At 37.3% G+C, this 20,901-nt stretch overlaps 1 long non-coding RNA gene and 1 pseudogene across 2 annotated transcripts; both read right to left on the bottom strand.

The window, feature by feature from the left end:
- Positions 1–13,015: 13,015 nt before the first annotated feature.
- Positions 13,016–15,514, bottom strand: LOC148872602 (UDP-glycosyltransferase 92A1 pseudogene; annotated as a pseudogene). Its single transcript, XR_016108177.1, has one exon. The product of XR_016108177.1 is annotated as a UDP-glycosyltransferase 92A1 pseudogene (transcript).
- Positions 15,515–19,657: 4,143 nt separating this feature from the next.
- On the bottom strand, positions 19,658–20,569 carry LOC148872601 (uncharacterized). The gene is made up of 2 exons (XR_016108063.1): positions 20,157–20,569; positions 19,658–20,090 (listed from the first exon to the last, which is right to left on the bottom strand). It is a non-coding gene; the product is annotated as an uncharacterized LOC148872601 (long non-coding RNA).
- Positions 20,570–20,901: the final 332 nt, after the last annotated feature.

Genomic DNA, 20,901 nt, shown 5'->3' with positions numbered 1-20,901 from the left:
TCAGTTCTTTGGTTTTTTGATTTTGTATATTTATAATATATATTACAAATATATGTATAATATTATATAATAAATAATAAATGATATATAATATATTATAAATATTTGAAAAATATATAATATAATATATTTATAAATAGATCATTATAAATATAATATAAGTATATATATATATATATTAATGAATACATATTTATATATAATACATAGAAAATATGTGACATATATTAAAAATATAATATATATATATATATACTAGTCGGTTCGGTTAATCATCGATTTTTTTGTAGGTTAACTGAAAATCGAACCGGTCCTTCGGTTTTTTAAAAATCCTGAACCAATCGGTTTGGTTAAGCACATTTTGTGGTTCGGTTTGATTTTTCGGTTTTTTATGGACACCCCTACCCTAAGGACCCTAACATCCTCATCTGCCCATAAGTTCATTACAAGCATGGAGCCTTCGGTATCAAATTCCGTTCTTACCACACCATCTCTCACTTGGAATTATTCTATGCCATTAAGGGGGTGATCTATAATGTGAATTGTTTTTTCTTGTTGCTGGTTCTAGAAAAAAAATCAAAACGATCTTGTTTTAAAACAGATTATTTCTTAAAACAAAAACACAAGAAACATGTTCTTGGTTGTGTACATGTTTTTGTTTTCAAAATTGAAACCAAAAGCATGTTCTTAAATCGAGTTTCAAAAACATGTTTTCATTAGATTATTCAACATCATGTTTTACAAACCATATAATTTCTATACTAGAAATTTTGTTTTGTTTTAAAAACCAATATTTTGTTGGTTCCAAAAATATGTATTGTTTTTCAAAACAAAATCAACTTGTTTTTCACTTTGGAAACAAAAATAGAGTTCAAACAAACATGTTTTTTGTTTTTTGTTTTGTTTTCTGATGTGGTGATTCTAAAAACAATTGAAAAAACAAAAACATTCTACACCGCCTGGGCTTGTTCTTTTTTTGGATTTTGAGAGGGGGAAGGTTGGTTGGTGCGATTTTGGTATCGATCATGATACTCATGTTCTTTTTCCATGAGTATCACTCCCATCTCTAAGGTGGGTAAATAATTTTCCCACCTAGGTGAAAGTTGCCAGCACTTGGATGAGACAAAATTGTCCCTTTTAATAATGATTTTTTATGGCTAAAATTGTCAATCTTATTTACCTAGGAAATAAAAGAACATGGGTAATGCACTTACCTAGGTAAGTATTTCCCAGGAAAAACTTACCCAGGTAAATAGCTTTCCGAAAAGTAAATAGGGCCTAAATCTCTCTCTCTCTCTCTCTCCCCAAGGATCCTAATCTTCGTTTGTAAGTGAATCCATAGGCTGATTCCCCTTCGAGCTTTTTGCTATTTATCATTGAAGCAGTTTTCCCTGGTAGACCAGGAAACCCTTATGCACCTAATGTCATTAAGAGCTATCTAGTTTGGAAGTCCATTAGATCTTAGACCTCAGGCCCATCCCTCTTAGTCTTTCTTGGTCTAATTGGAACTATATATGATGAAAGATCTGGGAACTTGGTAATGGAAACCTTCTCCATTAGCCTAATCATACAATGGCACATTTGGAGTGCTTGAAATGATCTCAATTTTCATGGAAAATAGTTTTGTCCTTCATCCATTATCAATGATTCTTTTGTCAACGAACCTGTTCATGTGCAACCCATCAAGCCCGACTTTACACTATTTCAAACCCAACCCCAACCCATGAATAGGTCGGCTTGTCACTCATGTAAAAATTATCTAATCAGGGCACCAATGAGGGTCATCCTAGGATTCCTACCATTTCTATCTTGGAAGTATTAAGTTGGTAGAAACATCCCATGGGATTTGTTAAAATCAACACCAATGGGACTGCTACTAATTCCCATTGGGGTGTTAGAATTATCATAAAGATGAAATGGACTAGTTTCTCTTTGCACGAGTAGTGCCTTTAGTGTTGTGGCAATTGAATCCTTGGTTTTTCCTTGTGTGTTTCCTCTTCTTCTGGTGGAGAGGGGTTTAAGGCTGCATTTGACATTCCTTATTTTAAGGACTTATCTCCTTTTTGTAGTTAAAAATTCAATGTTCATAAGGACATTTTAACAGCAAAAAGGAGATAGGTCCTTAAAATAAGGAATGCCAAATGCAGCCTAAGCCGCTTTCCTACTTCTGTGTTCCCTCTTCTATTTTCTACCAATGTGTGTATTTTGTAAAGATGTTACATCTAATGGATATATCGGGTTGGGGTATATTATCTCCATCAGTTTTACTCTTTTGTTTTATTCTTGATGGGCATCTTCCTTAGTCCTAAGAAACCTCTTTATTCTATTTTAAGTGTTAACTATGGGAGAACAAATAAGAATTGAGTAACTGGGATCTAGGTTGAATCATCCTCAATCTCAAATCTTGGACTAGTGATTGGGTGGAGCATTAATTAGTTTGTTTGTCATCATGTTCTCTTTCCTATAGTTTGCTAAAACAAATTCTAAAACGCAAGGGAGAAAAGTTTTGCAAAGAAATTGAAGAATTTATTAACATAGGTTCTAGTTAAACATTTACAATATAAGTATAATGTGAAATGCCAAAATAAAACACTAAAAAGATAGAAACAAAGATGAGTAGTCCGAAAGCATTAAGCACCATTAGCATCTAAAATCTGAACACAAGCATATAAGCACAAATAGATGAACAACACACCTTGAAAAGGAAAAGGAACCAACTAAGTGGTATAACTTCCTCTGTAACATGCTTATAACATCTAGGCTTGCATAGGAAAAGGAACTAAGTGCTAGTTGGATTTGTAGCTGGGTGATGTAACGGTAAGAGTAAGGTAAAAACTTGCTATCATGATTTAGATAAAGCATGAGCAAGAGCCAAATGGGAGAAAACAATGTTTATAACTTGACCTATGCCATTGTCTTTCTGCATTGAGAATCCTAAAATGCACATTAAAAGCATTGACTTGTGTTTGGGTGGTGTCTAAGCTAGCTAAGGTCAACACGTGTCAGTCTCTGTGGCCAACTTCCTTGGACCACATTAGCACCACTCAATGCGGCCACATTGTGAGAATGTGCACCAAGGAGATGAAGTCCTATTCGGACAAGGAAACACGCCCCACCGAGGAAAGGGGAATCTCTCGGGTGCCTCAGCAGGCGACCTTATCTCAATAACCTCGCGAAGCTAGTCCTACTACAACATGGATACTTGGCTATATAAAGGCATTTCCTACTCAAGATAGACGACTTTTGACTCAGAACTCACTATAGCACCCCTTGCATTCACCTCGGTCTGGACTAACCTATTCTCCTCAGCTCATCCTGATTGATCTCCCATCTCTTACTGACTTGAGCACTAGAGTGCCTACCCAGGGAACAACTCCTCGGGCCTCTAACTCTTTTTGTGCTTGCAGAATACCTCAATGCATGTTTTCATCATTTCACCTCGACCTCATCTAGTTGGTAGGACTATCTGACTACATCCTTGGTTTGGGACACCTCGGATCGGACATCATCAACTTGTATTGAGAACTATGAGGTAGGGATGTCAATTGGGGTACACAATTGCCAGGGATTAACTGTATGTTTGTAATTGATACTAGTAGACAATAAGTTTGGAAAAAAATGTAGGAGACATTCTTATTATAATTGTTGTTGTTTCAAGCAAAAGAAGTCAAGAATGACAAACTAACAAGCTGAGAATGACTACTACAGTGCTTGTGGTAGAGTCTTAACTATTATGATACGATAGGAGGAAAAATGGTCCCACCAACTACTCAACTAGCTCAAGAAGAAGGGTCCAATAGTTTTAACAAGTCGAATACATAATTAAATGAAGTGCACTCAACACATGAGGCCAACAACCTGATAAATTGGTGTGCTAAATTTAGCAACTGCTCTTGGTTATTATTGATTAGGTTATTCATTCTTTTAGTTATAAATGATGAGGCCTAGTTTCATTTTGGATGAGTTGACTGTTTTTTGATGGAATACCATGTGGAATTATAACGCTTATTCTTATTTAGTCATGTGCAGAGGAAACGACGATGCATGCTAATGGACTTCCAAAAACTTTCTTAAAGGTTTGAACTTGTTTTGCACATAATGTGTTGGAGTTAGCTAGCCAACTAGCCCAATTAGTTAGAGACTAACTTAAGTACGAACCTTCTGGAGTTCAAACACATTTAACTATATATATTACACAATTAATGAATGAAAGCATCTGTTTTCTTTCCTACTCTATTCTGTCATGGTATTAGAGCCACAAGCTCTAAAAATCTGAATTTCCTTCATGATCTATTGAAGCTTGTCAAGGGCAACAATCTCAAGGCAAGAAAATGATCCAAGGTCATCGTATTTCCTCCATCATTCTGACAAACCAAGATCCATTATTGCATAGACACTATTAACCAATGAAACTATTCAATTTGGAGGCGTACTATGCGAAATGCTCTTCAGGCAAAAAATAAATTTGTGTTTTTCAACGGATAACTTGCAATCAGGGGTAAAATGCAATTTGATGATGATCTCATGTTTGTTCAATTCTTTGGCTCGAGATATCCACAAGAGTGTGGCTTACACTGATATTGCATATGAAATCTAGAAGGATCTTGAGGACCATTTTTGTCAAGGAAACATCCCAAGAATACACCAGCTGAAGCATCACATCACCATTCTGAATCAAGGCCCACTAATTATTTCAGCCTATTTTACAAAATTGAAAGGGCTCTTTGATAAGCTCTTTGTTCTATCTTCTATCCATGTTTGCAATTGTGATGTATCCAAAGAATTCATGGCTGAACGAGAATGTGTGGAGCTACATCAGTTCCTCATGGGATTGAATGACAACTTCAACACGATCAAATCCAGCATACTGAGCGCTGAGCCTCTACCTAATATTAATCGAGCGTATGCCTTGACATTCAAGAGGAATTCCATCAATCACTCATTTTAGAACAGGGACTCCAAAATCTTGATGTTGCTGCAATGTTCGTAAAGATTGTTTGAATACCCAATGGGTGCTTAATATTTGTTACACATCATGGCTTTGTGAAAATCACACCAGATATCATTGTAGATCATATTCTTTATATTCCAAATTCCTAGTGTAACCTGTTATCAATCAGTAAACTTACTTTATAGTTGCAATGTTCTATTTCCTTCTTTCATGGGCATTGTATCTTATAGGACCTTGCCACGAAGAAATAGATTGGGCATGGTAGAATGGAGAGTGGTGTATATATCCTCAACACAATTCCCACATCCATCATCTACACCTCTGCTATTCCTCTTCCTTCATCTGATTACATGCTATGGCACCAACATCTGGGACATGCCTCTCCTTGACGCATTTCTTCTATCTTTGGTAGTAATCCTTCAGAACATGATCGCTATTGTGAAGTTTTCCATAGAACAATGTTGTGACATGCCTCTCCCTAACCCATTCTCGGGTTGTTGCTTCTTTTGAGCTTCTACATTGTGACATTTGGGGTGGTTATCGCACATCTTTTCATACAAGAACTCACTTTTTCCTCACAATCATAGACGATTACAATATATGTAATTGGGTTTTCTTATGCATCATAAATCAGAGACATACAATTGTTTTACTAACTTTTGTGAAATGATCAAGACAAAATTCAACTCTTCTGTTAATCGCATTCATTCCAACAATGGTTTAGAATTTCTCTCTAGGCCAATGTAGTAGTTCTATTTGAGTCATGGTATTGTTCATGAAAGATCATATGTTGACACTCTACAACAAAACGGAATTGCTGAGCGTAAACACAGACATTTCTTGGAGGTCGTTTGTGTCCTTCAATTTCAAGCTACTCTTCCTGTTACATTTTGGGGTGAATGTGTTAACTACAACTTATCTTATCAACTACATGCCTACATCATCTTTAACAGGCAAAGCGTCTATAGAGGTATTATTGCAAAAACCTCCCTCCTATTTGGATCTCAGAATATTTGGTTGCCTATGCTTTGCCCAAGACACCTCACCCTCCCAAGACAAATTCATGTCATGGGCACGCAAATGCATATTTGTCAGTTATCCATATGTACAAAAAGGTTACAGGGTGTATGACTTGGAGTCAAAATCAATTTTCACCTCTCTGGATGTTGTGTTTTTTGAGTTCCATTTCCCTTTTCAATTCCAAGCACATTCCAACCTCCTATTCATCTCAACAACTATATTTGTAATCTTCCCCATTCACTAATATCTTCTAGAGTTCAAATAACAAACTGTGACAATAGCGCACTCTGTAAACCAAAGAATTTTGTAGAAGAAACACGTGATCCTTGTTGGCTACAAGATATGACTGGAGAAATTGAGGCATTGGAGAAAAATAACACCTAGTCCATTGTAGATCTTCCACCAAGCAATAAGCCACTAGCTCTAAGTGGATTTACAAAGTCAAATACCGAGCTGATGGAACCATTGAGCGATATAAAACTTGCTTAGTAGCTAAAGGCTACAATCAAAATGAGAGCCTCAATTACATTGATTCATATGCTCTTATAGCCAACATAGTAATTGTACGATGTTTATTAGTAATTGAATCAATCAAAGGTTGGCCACTCCGATAGTTGGATGTTAACAATGCTTTCTTGAATGGAGATCTTCATGAAGAGGTTTACATGCGCATACAACAAGGATTTGAAAAAAGCTTTTCTAATAAAGTGTGTTGATTATACAACTCTTTATGTAGCCTTAAACATGCTTCGGATATGTGGTTTGAAAAATTCACAATTGCACTCAAGGAGCACAGTTTCCAACAGTCCATAGTTGACTACTCCTTATTCACTTCCCATCGTTATGGATCTTTCACAATAATGTTGGTGTATGTTGATGGCATAATATTTAGTAGTGAAAACTCCAAACACATTGAGGAATTACTCACCTACCTTCACACTTGTTTTTGAATCAGAAATCTTGTCCCCCTCACATATTTCCTAGGGATTTAAGTGAACTGCTCAGCATCCAGCATCTTTCTAAACCAACATAAATATGTGCTTGATCTTTTGCATGATAGTGGCATGATCCATTCTAGGCCTAGCCCCATTCCTATGGAATAACAAGCTGGTTCCATAATAACAATGCATGGCTCGTGGCCCGACCCAGCCCAGCCCATATATATACATATATTTTATATATATTATAATTATATAATAATATATAGTATATAATATATTAATAAAATAAAATATTTTTAATTTTATTATACTAATTTATTTAATTATTGAATATATAAGCAATTTTATACACAAAATTCATATAAACTTAAAACTTTAAGCTTTTTTGTCAATTTTTTTAAATAAATAGCTTTGACCCAATACATGGCCCGACTTGGCCCAAGGCTCGATCCATGGGCCAGCTTACATGGGCCCGGGCTGTGGGCCTGCCAGGCCGGGCCAACCCCCAAAATTTTCACCGAGGAGGGCGGCACGATCCACACAAAGTGTCGGCCGCCCATGGGTCGTGCCGTGCCGGCCCAACATAGCCCACTTTACACCCTCTAGATCCATCCTAGTACAGATGGTTAGTGGGTTGTTTGGTATATCTAACAGTTACAAGACCAGAACCTAGCTTTTCAGTACATACAATTAGTTAATTTCTACATGAGCCACATGAAGAACACATGAATGCTGCCATGTGCATCATGCATTATCTACAGTCTTCACCAGATCAAGGAATTTTCTTATCGTCATTGAGTCAACTTGATCTCAAGGCATATTGTGACTTTGATCGGGCTACTTGCTCCCTCACTCGTCACTCAACTACTGGTTACATCACCATGCTCGGTGACTTGTTGCTCTCTTGGAAGACAAAGAAACAAGCTACCGTCTCTCGCTCCTATAAAGAAGCCAACTATCATGCTATGGCAGTTGCTACATCTGAACAACTTTGGCTCAAACAAATCCTTCTTAGTCTTGGTGTGCCCATCTCTCAATCCGTGCATCTATTTTGTGATAGTCAAGCTGCTTTACGCATTGCCAATAATCCATTATATCACGAGTGCACTAAGCATATTGAGATAAATTGCCTTTTCATCAAGCAACGTATCTCAAACAAAACAATTTAGACACATCATATTGCCAGTGAGAACCAACATACAAATCTTGTAATCAAAGCTTTGGGTTCAAACCAATTCACACTACTCATACACAAGTTGGGCATCCAATCTCTTCCTACTCCAACTTAAGGGGAGGGTGGTGTTTGAGTTAGTTAGCTAACTTAAGTATGGACCTTCTCGAGTTCAAACACATGTAACTATATATATTACACATTTCATGAATGAAAGAATCTATTTTCTTTCTTGCTCTATTCTGTCATAATGAGAAGCTGCTCCTAAGGCCTCATTCATTTTCCGATAAAAATGGGACGGTGTGAGTAGGTTGGTCTCACAGAATTGCAATAATCCCGTGTTCCGTTGCCATTATAGTGGGGCCCATGGAAAGCTTTTTTTGGAGAGTAAGGAGGGTGGATAAGTTACTTATCCACACATTGAAAATTCAAATCGCATGGATTCTTGTGCCTTACTTGGATAACATTTCATCCGGCCAAATGCTCTTTGTGAATACCTAAACAACATTTCCGAAGGAATCACTTGCTTAGGGAAACGTGTTACCTAGATAACTAAAATGAAATGAATGAGGCCAGTAGTCAAACTCTTTTGAGTAGCTCTAGCCGAGGACTTCTATTGTAGGCTGCTTTCTCTTTTCCAACGACCTTAATGCATCAAAACAATTATGGAGTGGGTTTGCTGCATAGTTTACAATGTTCATAAATTTCCTAGTATTTCTATGGCATATTTCCATTTTCATTGATAGCAACATGAAATTTTACTAAATTTGACATATTCTCCAATGATCACTACTAGCACTATATGGAGTATAAGAGATAATGTTATAACATAAATTGGTGAGAATATTATAGATATGTAGAGTAGCAATGTTATCACTTGCCTAATGCACATGATTACTACTTTGATCCAACTTACTCATTTAAAACATGAAATTAAATATTGCTTGAACTCATTCTATCATGTAGCTTTGAATTATAAGGATTACAAGAAAACTTCACAACGTATTATCTTGTCTATAACCTTAGGTTTTTTAACTTTGTTTAATGATTTGAAACAAGATAATAATTTAAAAAAGGTATGTCTATACTTCTTTTATCATTTCATAAAAATATCATTTTATATTTTTGCATATTTTACATTGTTTCCATTATGTTTATAATTTTTACAATATTTTCGACATTTCCGACATATTTCCTATATTTGGATGACCGACATGTCAACTAATATCAATATTTTCATCTGTTTTGATATCAAATTTTAATGGACAAAGCATCAAACAAAAGAAAAGGCAATTATCCACGGCGGATAGGAAAAGTGAGCAGGAAATCTGGGTTACTCTCAACTTCTCAAGATATCCATGAAATACACTGTCAAAAGTAGGAATAATTAGTGTTACAATTTCCCAAAAGAAATTAAAGTTTTGGGTTTCTAATTTATGAATTGTAACAATACCAAGAATGCTCGACTCTGGCAACTTAAGATATCCATGGCTACACCAAATGATATTAAGAATATGTATATAAAAAATATCAAGAAAGAATAATGCCTATTGTCTCTCGAGCAATTATTCACAGATGAAACTTGTACAAATTCAGCACTCCAAAGAACTGATCCTTAGGCTATGTTTGGTTTGATAGGTCTCCCTACCTTTCTCTTCCTTTCCCTACTTTTTCCTTCAAACCAAACACAACCTTAGGGATGCAAGCTTGGACAGTGTACACCGGAACTGAGCAGTTTTCCTCAAATTCTTATTTGACTTTTATGCACAGGAACTAAGAGAACAGTTGGAGTTTGCATTTTTCACTTGAAGCAACTAACTGCTGACTGACACTGACAAATAAAATAATTGGAGGAAGATGATAGTTGGTTAGTCTCTTTTGTTCATAATGAAGAGACTAAAGCATCCGAGGTATGTTTACCAAAGCAATAAGTTGGGGAGGGGGGAGGGGGGGGGAATGATTGACATATAATTCCTCCTAAGATTAATTCCTTAACATGACTACACTATATTGAAAGCCAATTATGATGTTCTGGAATCAGCATTCGAGTCTCTGAAGAAAGCAACTGTTCTTACAAACAGTCTCTGAAGGGACAAGTTTATCAACCACAAAGAAAGTGAATGGAAGAACAACTGTTTTACCTTCTCCCCATTTTAAGGCAAAGGATGCAAGCTTGACGACAATCTTAATAACGCTCTTCTTCTCTGTAGAAAAAGGTCAGATGTGTTTACTTTCTTGTGAAAACCTCCCAACTAAAGGCCTTAATCTTGCAGGGCAGCAGGGACTTCCCACAGCAGCCTTTGAAGGGTTGGAAAAGCCTACTTATTTGATTGCAAAGGACTTCAAATAAGGAAACAAAGGCTTACTTTGGAAGCAGTACAAATGCAAATATGTACAGCCTAAATACATACAAAATAACACGAAATATATGGTTTTGCACTCTACATATTTGCATTTGTACTCCTTCCAAACTCAGCCAAAGGAAAAGTAGCTATTACATTCAGGACTCCAAGCTCTTAACATAATAGGCTTCTAAAGGAACAAAGGTGTCTCTACGACAACCTCACAGAAAAGAAACATCAACATTTTCAGCATCTCTTAAAACCTACCAAAATATAAATCCAATAAACACCCAGCTTCATTACGAGGCTGGAATCTTAATATTCCTTATCCATGAGAAAAATCACTGGCAGCCAAAGAAGGAAAATTTTAATCATTATACCAAGCCTTCTTACTCAAATATAACGGATCTACTTTTTCCCTAGTTAAAAGTTTGTGTTAAGTATAAAAGTAAAAGAAAGAGGTGCCAGCCTTGTATACAATGACCTTACATGGCTAGTGGTCAAAAAACTATGTCAAAATATTACATGTATGATCCTTCAACAAAAAAAAAAAAAAAGACCCCCGATGGTTCTAGGAAAAAGAATTCAGGCTAAAACCTTGCATTCAGATAAGATAGAAATCCACCAAACCAGTTACTTTTCTACCTTACCAATGAGTGACTATATATGTGTACATTTTCTTTAAAACTATCAAATAAGAAAGAGGTGCCAGCTTATGTGTGACTCTATGGATCTACTCTTTTCCTACTTAAAAGTAATTGTGTCAAGTATAAAAATAAAAAAGAAAGAGGTGCCAACCTTAGCTATCTTTATATGTGTTTTGAGTTCTTCTAAAATGAAGTCTTTGTTTTGTCATAAAGTAGATTTTCCTCTTTCCTCTATTTTTCCTTTGTTTTTCTTTTGACTTTGATATACATCTGAGTAGAACTGTATCTTATTATGAGTCAAATCTGATCTGATGTGAGAAAAAAAATTCCTGCTAGCCTTTTTTCTTTATAACAATGAATACATGCTTCAAATCTTACTGCCTGCCAAGTGATGAACACCTTCAGAACTTACTACCTACCTAGTAATAACACCTTCAAAACATACTGCCTATCTAGTGATGAACACCTTCAAAACTTACTACAACAAAACCAGTATGTGGCTCAGGAATAAATTTCTCTTTTAACCACCAACCAGCAATATACTTTGTGAAACTAAACAAGTAACAAATTGACTAAAAGTTGTTGGATGGGGATTCTAGCCATCAATTTGAAACCCTGAAAGCTTCCAAGTGGTCAGAATGTGATATATGTTTCATTTTTCTCTCGTGGATGTGTATGAAGTGCATTTGTAAGATCAAGTCAAATATCTATATGTCACATTCTATGATACAGAAATAATTCATACCACATTATGCAGTGACTTATAGAACATAAATAGCAATTGAATTTCAAACCTATTAGGTTCTTGCAGAACATTTGCTAATCAACCACCATAAATAAAAGAGCATTGGAAAAGCAAATCTAACCCAAACAGCAGTTTGCTCCTAACATTAATTTTTTACAGATTAGGTTCTGATTTCATTGTCTCACCATAATTTTTCTAAGATGCTACATTATTTTTTCTTAGCTATATTGATAGTTGTTTTCTCCCCCTCAATTTTCTTTTTCTCAGTTAAGAATTGAAAAGCAGCATGAGATCTTTAATGATTTTGTGAATTGTCTCTGTAACAATAGAAGAAGAGGATGAAAACTTTGACTAGATAAACTACTTGTGTAAAACTTTGATAAGCGATGGCATAATGCTATGGACTACTAACACATGAATCATAAGAGTCTCCCATATGATGGATAGTATCAGTTTGCTACATCTTCCCATTACATGATAGAAACGGATAGCTTGTCTATCCATCTAGGGAATGGCCTATATATCAACACATATCACACAGTGAGGGGTGATTGCTAGATAAAATACCTAACACCATTCTTATCCTAATACTGTATGGTAATTATTGACAAATCATATGAGCAGTCTGAAGTCTTAATTTTTTAACTTTAACAGGACACAAAAATTCATATGTACTACTCGAGCTACCAGTTCATATGAATTATCAAAAATTCATGCAAAAATACTAGCTAGCAACATCAGGACACAGGGTCTCAGATCAGAATCCATTTGAAGCTGAATGGCAAGCTATCATGCTGGGTCTTCAGGAAGCCAAGAAGAAAAATATTAAACAGCTAGCAATTTTTTGTGAAGCACTAGCTATTTTGCATATTTTCACCAGATCTTCTGCTATATATATTTGGAAACACAAGCTGTACAGAGACAGTGCTGGAGCTTGAAGCCTTTTTTGCTATACGTCAAATATACTATATAAATTGACATCATAATGTATTAGCTCACCAATTAGCGACTAACATGTAGCAGGGGAACCAATTTACTAATCTGTTAACCCTCAATGGATTACATGTATCATCTGTTAAGGAGCTAACATAAGTTCTGCTCTTTTTGCCCAAGAAAACAGAAAAATAAAAGGGATAGGTGATTTTCATATCAAGTTATCAATGACCTTATTTTCTCCATACCTATAAATAGCATTTCCTTTTTCACTTGCGATGAACATGGAAAGCAAGTCTTTAAGCAATTAAGGAGTGCTTGTAGCTCATCTGGACTCATTTTACTGAGATCACAAGGAATTGCTGCGATAACAGTAACAGAAGATGTGTTCGAAAAGCTTCCTCCTACAGAAATGGGAGCACGACTAGTTAGTATTCGCACACTGTGCAATTCCTCACTCAACCTTCCTCCCACAGAAATCAAAAAATTCGTCCATGGCCTTGACAGAAGAGCCCTTGTAACTTTCATCATCATTGACAGCGTCCTCTATCATCTTCTTCACTGCGCAGGCTTTCCTTCTTAGGTTCTCCCCTTTCTCAGTCCCACCCATCACCAATTCGACCACGCTCGCAATCTGCTTGTGTCCGACCTCGCAACTATTCCCTCTTGCAACTTCAACGCACACCTCCATCTCCTCCTCCAACAGTTTTGAGTTAAAGAATTGCTCTGCAGCCAATGGCCAACCTATTATCGGCACACCCTGGCTCAAACTTTCCAGCACTGAATTCCAACCACAATGGCTAAGAAATGCACAAGTAGAATTGTGTGACAGAATTTCCAATTGAGGCGCCCATCTGCGGATTAGTAGCCCTTGATTGCTCTCTCTCATTCGTTCTTCGAATCCGTCCGGCAGCCACTTTTTACTTCTGAACTCCTCATTAACGTTGAATTCGATCGGTGGCCTAAGAACCCAAATGAAAATTTTGCCGCTTGCCTCCAAGCCCTTTGCCAGTTCCATCATTTGGGAATGGGAGATACTATTCTGCGAACCAAAAGACACATATAGAACTGAATTTATAGGATGAGTGTCAAGCCATTTGACACAGCAATTCCTTACGGCATCATCTGCTTGACTGATACGAGGTTTGTTTATGAAGTAAGAAAATGTAGGACCAATCGGCCAAACCTTTCGGGCTGTTTTCCTCCTTAAATGTTCCAACCCAATCTTGTCCATCTCCTCCACAGTATTTATTAAGAACCCATCGGACATCAACGTGAGACGGGCATTTTTCTGGTTACAGATGGACAAGAAATCAGTACCATCAGCGTTCAGAAGAGCAGGAGAGAGCTGTGACCGGTGAACTCGAGACACTTCAGGGAAATCGGGCAACGAGAACTCGTCGGATTCCGTTCGCCGATGAGGCAACTCCAACCAAAGAGAGAAGAATATGGCCACGCCGTATGCGCTACCGGTGATGAACGCGAAATGAAGTATCCCCAAATCGTTTGCAACTTCGACAGTCCATCCGAGTAACATATCAGCAATTATGCACACATGAGGATGACCATGTTGTTGAGTGATGTCGGAGATGAGGCGCTTGAAGGATGGTTTTAGGGAGAAAGAAGCATAGACGAGGCGGATGACGTGAGTGGGAGGTAGCACATCGGTGTTTTCCGACTCCGGTGGGAGCCCATGATCTTGGCTGCGGAAAGGGAGCTCGACAAGGCGAATGGAGGTGCTTGGAGGGAGAAACGATCGGAGGTTCCTGATATTGAGGGGTGTGTTAACGACGGTAACGATGCAGCCAGTTCGTTGTCGAATCTGTAAAGCTAAGGCTAAGAAAGGGATGAGATGGCCTTGAGCCATGAACGGGAACAGCACTATATTTTCTTCTCTACCGGACATTCTGGTCAGTTGAGTTGTGTCGGAGAACTTCTTACTCCGACTCCGAGTGGGTTTCCTTCGTTTCTTAGATAAGATATATTCCAAATTTCTTTAACTACTTACTGTTTACATATTTGGTTAAAGCATTCTACTGTTTTCGACAAGTGTCTGAAAGCTTCCTTATACGTAATTTTTTAAATTCCTAAAATATCCTTCTTATGAATTGTTCATCATTTCAACCTTGAAATAAAGAAGAGAGTAGCGGTGACAATAACCCCTTTTTGCTTCCATGTATATCAGAGACAAAGAGCAACTCGGGAGGGGCGACCTATGATAATAGAGAATAATAGGATAAAAGAGGAGCGAAGCATGAATCCAAACTCACTACAACGATGTGGAGAAGGGTTTCTTCTCAGTTGGACTCTGGTTTCATGGCGAGCCACTCTGAAACAAGATCAATCATTCATCTGCACCTTATCCATTCCAGAGAACTGTGGAATCGACTTTAGGTTTCTAAGTACTAATAATTGGGAAGTATAGGATGAGCGCAAATAATTGGAAACTATACCTTTTCATGCACGATGTTTAGTTGGGTGGCGGGGTGGCTATCGACGTGAAAAGCCATGGATCTTGACCCCTGTTTTTTATATTGTGGTTAGAACTTAGAACAGGGGTGACCGTAAGGTAGAGCTTGAGGTTCCAAGTGACAAAACGAAAACAGTAAAGCTTGAATAACTTATTGCTTCAATGAATCAATGTTATTGCATCTACCTTCAATTCCACATGAACCAAATTCAAATCAGTGATCCAAGTCATTCAAAAGATCTGAAAAACTTGGATAGTTTCTATGAAACAAATTCCTGACTTTCATGACTTGGTTCTGCATTGTCATTGTCATCACCATCATGTTAAATAAAAATCAAAGGAGTGCCATATATATTTATTCATTTGAAGACCCTTAACAAATAGTTGATTAGGCACTTCTACCTTCTAGACAATTGTAGAAACAATACGGGATAGAGTTTTTTATCAGATGGGTTTTATTTTGAAAAGTTTAGGAATAGCGAAGAATTAACAAACCATAAGATAAAATTTAAGAAATTTGCCCTCAGATTTATTATCACTATCAAACAGAATTAACATCATGTGCATAGTGGTTGAAGAAAAAAACTCTACAAGGGCCAATAACAATCCACCCCATCATGAAGGAGTGGAAAGCTAATAGTTAATGGCCATTTTGGCTCAAAATGAATAATTTATTATTTGAACACCCGCCCAGCCGAATTTACATGTGCACCCCATAAGTGCCCCAATAGCACATCCCAATTGTGTACTAGGAGCATCTTCTAATGTTAAGCACGAGAAATGTTCCCAATACACGGTTGGGGTGTGTTGTGGGACACTTGTGGGTCGCATATGTGAACTCCTCTTAGCAGAGTCTTTTTGTCATTATTTGATTTTTGATGCATTCTATGTTCCCCTCTTTCTTTCTCTCACTCTCCTTGCCTCCTTCGCTCTAAACTCTCCCCTAATCTTCCATCCATCAGCAACAATTGCACCACTGGTATACACAATCTCTATAGTTGGTTAAAGGCAGGTACTAGATTGACATGTTTTGAAAGTTTGGGTATTGAAATATAGTGTTTTAAAGTTTTGAGACCAAAGTGGCACTAAGCCCAAAGTATAGGGTACTAATTAGGAGTTTTCCCTTAATAATAATCAATGAAACATTGTTTCCGCTTAACTAGATTGAACTCAAATTTGAAGGAAAAGTTAATCTCCTTAATGTGATCACAATTTCTGCTTTTCTCTATTAGGATTTACAAATTCTTGAAACTTTCTACATGTTCACTTTTTCCAAGGTTTTAAAAACCAACCTAGAAACGGAACCATTCTAGCCACCAGTTTCTAGGTTAGCGGTTTGACCGTCCAGGCCAAACGGTTTAAATATTGTAACTGATGATATGTCATCTTACCCGTTAGATTGGAATGTTAGGGTAAAATGTATACAAATACAAGAGAAAAAGGGTTTGACTGTTTGAGAATGAGAGAGATGTGAGAAGCTTTCGAAGAGAGTTTAGAAGAGAGAGGAGAGAGAAAGAGGGAGAGAGAAGAAGAAGAAGAAGGAAGAAGGAAGAAGAAGCAAGAAGAGGAAGAGGTCACTTACAGGTTGCAGCAGCAATGATGACGGTGAGATATAGTGGAAATAGTAATGGCAACAATGACGACGATGGCAATGGCAAACTATAGTGCCGGATGAAAGTAGATCTGAGATTTCTCTCGGTCTCAGATCTCTCTCTCTCTCTCTCTCTCAAATCTGTCATCTAGAATCTAGCCTGCTCTCCCAAATCTCTCTCACTGTCTCACACATCCCTCAACTGATCTCTCTCTCCAGTAGATCTTAGATATGAGAGATCTTCTCTTTTCATTCTTGCTCTAACTTAATAAACCGCAAACCATTCTCTAAGTCGAACAGTTCAATGGTCAAACTTTCCAGGTCATTAGTTTGTTGACTAGTTCAGTGGTTTTTAACTAAAGACCGGGTTTGGGGTAAAATAGAACTGATCACCTAAATGGTTTTTGGTCCAAACGGGCCAACTGTCCGGGTCAACGACGATTCAAAAACATTGCAATTTTTTGCATGTTTCTACAACATTTTTGAAACTTTGTGCAAACTCTACATTTATGTATTAAGTTTTTATTCGATAAGTTCAACTTTGGCACAAGATGAAGTTAACACCTTCTTTTTCTACAACAAAATTTAGTTTGAATATCCACCAAGCCAATACCTTGGGTTACTCGGTAAACATTCAACTTAATATGAATTGGGCCCAAAGACTATTTGAGAGATGTTAATTCTAGAGATTACAAAACTTGATGTACCTTATTAGTATAGTCCTCGTTGTATATTACTTTTACATCTTATTCTCTTTTTCTCTTTCAGCCCCGTATGGATATTCTTGTAATTGTACATATCTTTTAATATATAAGAGACTCTTTGAGGTGGGGGTCATTCATTCTTGACACCTCTAAGATTATTCTTGTTCTTTTCTCTATTCGGCCAAGAGTTTTGACATGGTATCAGAGCATGTTTCTCTCCGATCTATTTTCTTGCTCTCTTGAACCTTACTAGAAGCAATAAACCTGTCGTATTCTGTCATAATGAGAAACTGCTCCTATGTAAAAATATTACATGTATGATCCTTCAACAAAAAAACAAAAAGACCCCCGATGGTTCTAGGAAAAAGAATTCAGGCTAAAACCTTGCATTCAGATAAGATAGAAATCCACCAAACCAGTTACTTTTCTACCTTGCCAATGAGTGACTATATATGTGTACATTTTCTTGAAAACTATCAAATAAGAAAGAGGTGCCAGCTTATGTGTGACTCTATGGATCTACTCTTTTCCTACTTAAAAGTAATTGTGTCAAGTATAAAAATAAAAAAGAAAGAGGTGCCAACCTTAGCTATCTTTATATGTGTTTTGAGTTCTTCTAAAATGAAGTCTTTGTTTTGTCATAAAGTAGATTTTCCTCTTTCCTCTATTTTTCCTTTGTTTTTCTTCGGACTTTGGTACACATCTGATTAGAACTGTATCTTATTATGAGTCAAATTTGATCTGATGTGAGAAAAAAAAATTCCTGCTAGCCTTTTTCCTTTATAACAATGAATACATGCTTCAAATCTTACTGCCTGCCTAGTGATGAACAGCTTCAGAACTTACTACCTACCTAGTAATCACACCTTCAAAACATACTGCCTATCTAGTGATGAACACCTTCAAAACTTACTACAATAAAACCAGTATGTGGCTCAGGAATAAATTTCTCTTTTAACCACCAACCAGCAATATACTTTGTGAAACTAAACAAGTAACAAATTGATTAAAAGTTGTTGGATGGGTATTCTATCCATCAATTTGAAACCCTGAAAGCTTCCAAGTGGTCGGAATGTGATATATGTTTCATTTTTCTCTCGTGGATGTGTATGAAGTGCATTTGTAAGATCAAGTCAAATATCTATATGTCACATTCTATGATACAGAAATAATTCATACCACATTATGCAGTAACTTATAGAACATAAATAGCAATTGAATTTCAAACCTATTAGGTTCTTGCAGAACATTTGCTAATCAACCACCATAAATAAAAGAGCATTGGAAAAGCAAATCTATCCCAAACAGCAGTTTGCTCCTAACATTAATTTTTTACAGATTAGGTTCTGATTTCATTGTCTCACCATAATTTTTCTAAGATGCTACATTATTTTTTCTTAGCTATATTGATAGTTGTTTTCTCCCCCTCAATTTTCTTTTTCTCAGTTAAGAATTGAAAAGCAGCATGAGATCTTTAATGATTTTGTGAATTGTCTCTGTAACAATAGAAGAAGAGGATGAAAACTTTGACTAGATAAACTACTTGTGGAAAACTTTGATAAGCGATGGCATAATGCTATGGACTACTAACACATGAATCATAAGAGTCTCCCATATGATGGATAGTATCAGTTTGCTACATCTTCCCATTACATGATAGAAACGGATAGCTTGTCTATCCATCTAGGGAATGGCCTATATATCAACACATATCACACTGTGAGGGGTGATTGCTAGATAAAATACCTAACACCATTCTTATCCTAATACTGTATGGTAATTATTGACAAATCATATGAGCAGTCTGAAGTCTTAATTTTTTAACTTTAACAGGACACAAAAATTCATATGTACTACTCGAGCTACCAGTTCATATGAATTATCAAAAATTCATGCAAAAATACTAGCTAGCAACATCAGGACACAGGGTCTCAGATCAGAATCCATTTGAAGCTGAATGGCAAGCTATCATGCTGGGTCTTCAGGAAGCCAAGAAGAAAAATATTAAACAGCTAGCAATTTTTTGTGAAGCACTAGCTATTTTGCATATTTTCACCAGATCTTCTGCTATATATATTTGGAAACACAAGCTGTACAGAGACAGTGCTGGAGCTTGAAGCCTTTTTTGCTATACGTCAAATATACTATATAAATTGACATCATAATGTATTAGCTCACCAATTAGCGACTAACATGTAGCAGGGGAACCAATTTACTAATCTGTTAACCCTCAATGGATTACATGTATCATCTGTTAAGGAGCTAACATAAGTTCTGCTCTTTTTGCCCAAGAAAACAGAAAAATAAAAGGGATAGGTGATTTTCATATCAAGTTATCAATGACCTTATTTTCTCCATACCTATAAATAGCATTTCCTTTTTCACTTGCGATGAACATGGAAAGCAAGTCTTTAAGCAATTAAGGAGTGCTTGTAGCTCATCTGGACTCATTTTACTGAGATCACAAGGAATTGCTGCGATAACAGTAACAGAAGATGTGTTCGAAAAGCTTCCTCCTACAGAAATGGGAGCACGACTAGTTAGTATTCGCACACTGTGCAATTCCTCACTCAACCTTCCTCCTACAGAAATGGGAGCACGACTAGTTAGTATTCGCACACTGTGCAATTCCTCACTCAACCTTCCTCCCACAGAAATCAAAAAAATTCGTCCATGGCCTTGACAGAAGAGCCCTTGTAACTTTCATCATCATTGACAGCGTCCTCTATCATCTTCTTCACTGCGCAGGCTTTCCTTCTTAGGTTCTCCCCTTTCTCAGTCCCACCCATCACCAATTCGACCATGCTCGCAATCTGCTTGTGTCCAACCTCGCAACTATTCCCTCTTGCAACTTCAACGCACACCTCCATCTCCTCCTCCAACAGTTTTGAGTTAAAGAATTGCTCTGCAGCCAATGGCCAACCTATTATCGGCACACCCTAGCTCAAACTTTCCAGCACTGAATTCCAACCACAATGGCTAAGAAATGCACAAGTAGAATTGTGTGACAAAATTTCCAATTGAGGCGCCCATCTGTGGATCAGTAGCCCTTGATTGCTCTCTCTCATTCGTTCTTCGAATCCGTCCGGCAGCCACTCTCGCAGGTCCCTTAGCTCCCACTGCCTGCAAAGGAAAGAAGACCACCTCATGCTAAGGGCAGTTGGATTGCGCCGCACCAGGGAGCTCCACCATTCTCTAAGTCACCGGCCGCCTAGTAGGGAGTTCACCACCAGGTAGCTCTCCGCCAGGCAGTTCGCCACCGAGCAGCTCGCCACCAGGCAGTTCGCCACCGGGCAGTTCGCCACCGGGCAGTCCACCACCAGGCAGTTCGCCACCGAGCAGCTCGCCACCGGGCAGTTCGCCACCTGGCAGTTCACCACCGAGCA

This window comes from Nelumbo lutea, chromosome 2 (genome assembly GCF_056320005.1).
Source record: "Nelumbo lutea isolate HS-2025 chromosome 2, American lotus-T2T, whole genome shotgun sequence".
NCBI lineage: Eukaryota > Viridiplantae > Streptophyta > Magnoliopsida > Proteales > Nelumbonaceae > Nelumbo > Nelumbo lutea.
The sequence above is the reverse complement of the archived record's forward strand: the minus strand, read 5'-3'. Positions and strand labels throughout refer to the sequence as shown.